This window comes from Chenopodium quinoa, unplaced genomic scaffold (assembly GCF_001683475.1).
Source record: "Chenopodium quinoa cultivar QQ74 unplaced genomic scaffold, ASM168347v1, whole genome shotgun sequence".
In the NCBI taxonomy this organism is placed as follows: Eukaryota; Viridiplantae; Streptophyta; class Magnoliopsida; order Caryophyllales; family Amaranthaceae; genus Chenopodium; species Chenopodium quinoa.
The window spans coordinates 271466-277465 of NW_018744593.1; positions in this window are offsets into that span (position 1 = coordinate 271466).

Consider the following 6000-nt stretch of genomic DNA (forward strand, 5'->3'; position numbering starts at 1 on the left):
GCATAGAAAAGTAGAGTTTTGAAACCCTAGTACACGCACGAAGTAGTAACAACTCACATTGGGGATCCTCAAGCTTAGCAACAACATCCATTAGCATAATGGTCTTCGACACTCTTTACGAAGAAAGCTCACCACAGAAAGAGGCATCCGCACTGACAGGACCACCAAGCAACTTAACACCATGTACAGGACGAGCAATATCCGGAGGAAAGACATCGACCACACGGCTACGTGGGTCCTCCGTGGGCCAGAAAACTTCCGTTTTCCCAACGTTAACATGGAGGCCGAGACGAGGTCCCTCCACCAAAATCAACTCCATAACCTTCCTTACCACCAAGGTGTCACCAATAATAGTGCCATCATCCAAATACCAAGCCTGCAAACATAAGTCGAAAGAATCCCTGATTCGACAAACCAACGGATGGAGCACCAAAGCAAAAAGCAAAGGGCCAAGAGGATCACCCTACTGTACTCCTTGACATGACCTTAAGGTATGCTCCCCATAAAACAGCCTGGCTGGAGAAGAGTAACGGAATTCAACCCAACGCGAGAGAGCTGGACAACAGAGACGGACCTCACGCAGTACAGCCGTACGATCAACCAAATTAAAGGCATTCTAGAAATCCACCAGCAACATAGAGATGCCAACATTCCACCACAACCTCAACCAAATGATTAATAGCATGAAGAATAGCCTCACCACCTGCCGACACCCCAACACCAAACTGAAGACCTCCTAAATAGCTTCCCAGACGCGGACCAATTAAAGCAGCCCCAACCTTTGAAACCAGGCGCCGCTAAACGATACCCACAACAATAGGCCGAATACCACCACCAGGCTTAACAAGAGGCGTGAGAGGAGCACTAGCAATATACTCCCCCAACTCAGCAGGACATTTCCCTACGAGAAAGAGATTAACCACCTGTGTAATAGAGACCACCAACTCATCTGAAATAGCAACTGCAGCACCACTCAAGCAATCCAGAAGGTGCTGAGCACGCAAGCCGTCTCTACCGCATGACGTACCACGCGGAAAACCCTTAATCTGATCCAAAACAACAGCAGATGAAACAATAAGGGGGTGATCAACGGGGATATCCGGTCAGATAGGAGCCGGAAAGGAAGGATGCTTAGCTTGTAAATCAGTAAGAGTAGCATCATTGTAAGGGGTAAGACCAGAAGACAAAAGAACCCTAATCGCAGCAGTGTAATGTCCATCACAAATCTTTCTCTTACATTGCTTAATATTACGCTCAGACAAATCATGCTCATCATCAGCATCCAACAAAGGAGGAGACACATCTGCCAACGTATCCCGCACAAGATGCATGGAACCACCAGGCTCACACCAAGAACGAATAGCAGCGGTGATACTCTCTTCCTGCCGCTGCCGCTTGACACCCGAAGAACACTCACAACTACTCCTCGGAGTAAAGGTTTTAAGAACACAAAGAGGCAACACAAGCAGTTGAACCCAACAAGAGACGTCATTAGGCTTGCAAATCACCTTATCAAGCGCTTCTTTGAGAACCCGAGAAAAACCCAAGCGACACTTAAGAGGAATAGATTTCACCGAACAGAACCGCTTAGATAGCAAACTATCCAGGAGAGCAACATCGAACGCAAAAAGAGGCTGACGAGGCACACTAGGAACAAGATCAGATACCTCCGAAGAAAGACCTTGTGGTTTAGGAAAACTATAAAGAACAAACCAAACAACACATCCCCCGAATCAGGTGGGTCCACAATATCATCCGAACCACGACCATGTCGACACTTCGTACGAAAAGTATGAGTCTTGAAACACTCCCCACAAAGCCAAATGCCCATACAACGAAAAGTTGACTCCGCCTCTAAGAAAATAGCCAAATCAGAAGTAAGAGAGCTTTGGGTCATATCCCGCGCATCCGCACAACAATGGCGGTCACAGAGATGAGTGATCAAAGAAGTTTTAGCGAGCCCATTACCCCTGCCATCTAAACACCCATTAAGACCCACGAATGGGCAATAAAAGAGAACACTAGGAGGCATAACAACCACCGCAACTTGCCACAAGAGAACCGCAATACAACACACCGCAAACTGCACCAAAACCGTCCCAAAAATTGCACCAAAAAAGCACTGGAAACCGCCTAGCAACTGCAGCCAAAAAGAACACACAAGATGGCAACTGAAACAGCCCGGAAACTACCCTAAAACCGCCTAAAAATAGTCACTAGAAACTGCCCAGAAACCGCAACTGGTACTATAGCAAAACAACCCTATAAAACCGCCTAAAAACTGCACCTGATCAACCCAAAATCAGACCAAAAACGCAGCCAAAATGCCCTGAAAATAGACGTCGAGAGCCACCTTAAAGCTGCCTGAAAAACGGCCCTAAATGCAACTAAAACCGCCGGTAAATGGAAGCACTCGCCGGACCTATTAATGCCTGGAAAATGAACACGGAACCAGCCTGAATATCGACGCGAAACGATCCTGAATTTCGCCTAGAAACTACCCTGAAATTGCCTAAACTTCGACAGAAATACGACCCTGAAATCGGACCCTTCGCTGGACCTGACCTTGTGCCAGAGAAGCTGCCGGAATAATGACGTGGAAGCCACCTGAAAATTGCACTTTAAAAATCTCACCAATGAATCCCGAAACAGCCTGAATTTCGCCCAAATACTGCACCAATTGAACCGTGGAAACCGCCGGAAAATAGCCTAACCTGAAGGCGCCGACACCAAGCACCGCCGCCTGACCCTAGAAGACTTAAAGCCGCCGGAAAAGCTGCCGGAAACCCACCCTATGCCCAGCCCTAATCGCCCTAACAAGAGGTTGATTATTGTTGTTGTTATTATTATTATTATTATTATTATTTATTAATATTATTATTATTATCATCATTATTATTACTATTATTAATATTATTATTACTATTATTACTATTATTATTGTCATTAACTACTACTACTACTACTACTACTACTACTACTACTACTACTACTACTACTACTACTACTACTACTATTATTATTATTTATAATATTATTATTATTATAAATATTATTAATATTATCGCATTATTTTATTATTATTATTATTATTATTATTATTATTATCATTATTATTTATATTATTATTATTATTATTACTATTACTATTATTATTATTATTATTATTATTGCATTATTTTATTATTATTATTATTATTATTTGGTTTTTTTTAGATTTTTTTACTCTTTATATAACATTAAAAAATGTGTTAAATAATATTAAATATTAATTATTATCATTAAATATTAGTTATTATTATCAATTAATATTATATATTAATTATTATTATTATTATTATAAAATATTAATTATTATTATTAATATTAATTATTGTTATTTATAAATATTAGTTATTATTATTACATATTAATAATAATTATTATTATTTTTAGTAAATATTAATTATTATTTATAAGCAGAGCAGAGAAGAGCAAAGCAAAGCAGAGCAGAACAACTCAAAAGAACAGGGCCCAAGGGTAAAATAGGTATTTGGTATTTTGGTGTGTGAACATAAACAAAAATTGTACTTCCTCTGTTTTATACTTACAACACTACTCTTTTCACGCTTGTCAAAAATTATAAAAATTTAATATGAATATTATAAAAGTATTAAATTGAGGCAAGTCTAATAAGATCACACTTGACTATTTTTTTTTCTAACCTGTAAATCACTAAAGCCAGTCGAAGTGAGATATGTGGATAGCGTAAAAATCAAACTATTGCTAGTAAAAAAAAACGGAGGAAGTATAAAAGTCCATTACATAAATGGTGTAGTTAATATGTAATTTACTTACAAGAAAAATGATGGAATTTAAAAAAAAAAAATGAAGTATATCTAGCACTTCATATAATATATGGCAATAAGAGGTGAAGGAACATTTTCTAGTGAACGATCGATTTCCCCCCTAATATCGAGATTTTGGATTACATAGGGTTGGAAACCTTAAATGTAGACTTAGAATAGGATCACTATTTTAAGGTGGGAAAGGATTTGATGCTTGTAGAATAGGATTTTTTATTTTTATTTAGGCTTACAGAGATTTAAGTGTTTGACTCCTTAAACGGTCTTTACATATGAATATAGTAAATTTTTTTGACACAATAATTCAGTGTCATTGCTTTGTGAACGCAATGCATGCGTGCTTGAATTTTTTATTTTTATTTTTTTAAAGTTGAATTATATTGTAAATTGATTAACGGATTTTTGATAATAATTGAAAATAAATGATCAAAAGATGCAGAGTAATTAAATTATGTCATTTTTGTCAATAAAAAGTTGTTAATATAACACTTTTAGGGCTTTTATAATTATTATTATTATTATTATTTACATTGATTAAATATTGAATATTCAAGTGTTAATAGCTCGGGCCAAAATAAAAAAATAAAATAAAAAGCATGATATATGTATAAATAAAAGTTACCTTTATTAGTACCCCATTTAATTATTATAGGTTACGGAGTACTATTATTCTTATTTGTATTTATTTATAGTATGGGTTTATAAGTATTATAACGGAGTATGATTTTATAATAAACAAAAGTATCCTCAATACCCTAAATTATAGCTTGAGTGCACCCAGGACTCCAAATTTTGACTAAAAGTTGGCACATCACCAACAATTAATTGGGGTGTAACGCATTTTAATTAATGTTTTCATCCCTTTGTATTTGGGTGAATTGTGGCGACGGAGTGACAATTGGGATGAAAACTACACAACAAATAGGTTGATTTCAATTCCTACCGACATTCACAACCTTCTTTCCATATTACACGAACATGGAGATCTGTAATTCCAATTGTGCATAATTTTTCAAAAAGATATAAAACTTTGGAATTTCTCGTACATATTGAATAGACTTAGTTAGAATTTCTCGTACCGTGTTGAATAGACTTAGTTGGAATTTCTCGTACCGTATTAAGGCTCTGTTCTTTTGAGCTTCTGGGTAGAGCAAAACAGATTTTAGTAGAGCAGAGCAAAGCAGATTTCAGCAGAGCATAGCAGGGTAGGGCTTCCACACACTACAGAGCAGAACAGAGCAGGGGAGGGCAGAGCAGAGCAGAGCAGAATAGCTCAAAAAGACAGTATGAATTTCTCGTGCTGAGAAAATAGAGCATCCAATTTTCTTTATCATTATTACTTTTGAGTTAGACTAGTTGTTGAAGCACCTGCAACGCGGGCGCCCCTCTAATTTTATGAAATTAAACAGGAAGTATAAAACGCGTAATTTTTTTTTTATCATTAGAGCGGTATTTAATATATATGTAAGTTTAAAGAGATTAGGCGAATTTTTTTTAAAATGATAGTGATAGTGTGTTTAATGTAGTCTGCATTTGCAGGTTTAAATATTTGCCAAAATTATTAACGGGTTAGATAAGCGTGATTAATTCTCATAATGATAATACGCAATATCTAATGTAACATTTATTTAAAGGAGAGGAAAGTTTTTTAAAAGATAATCTTTGTTTTAAAAGAAGAATGCATGACTAAGTTTTTATTTTGGGAAAGGATTATTCTAAAATTAGGTAAATTGATTGGTAAAACGTGGACTAATGTAAAAGATATTAGAAATAAGGCTAAGTGGCAAATCCAAAACAACTTTTAAAAAGGAATGACGATAATATTAGTAGGTTACATTTGTTTAAAGTAAATCATTAAAAAAGAAAGTGGAATAGTAGGCAAAATTTATTTAGATTTCTGAAATTGGTGAAATATTGATATTCGCAAATGAAGGAAAGATGTTGATCAACTGCTCAATTTTAAATTGGAACCGTCATGTCGAATTCCACAATACAATACATATTACATTATTACTCGAAGATATATTGTTTTAGGTTTGAATAATCTGAATATTGATCTTAAATATATTCATTTAGATCATGAAAGTTGAAGTGGTGATTTTTAAATTTTTAAAAAAATAAAATACTAAGTTTTTTTTTTTTTTTAATTATTATT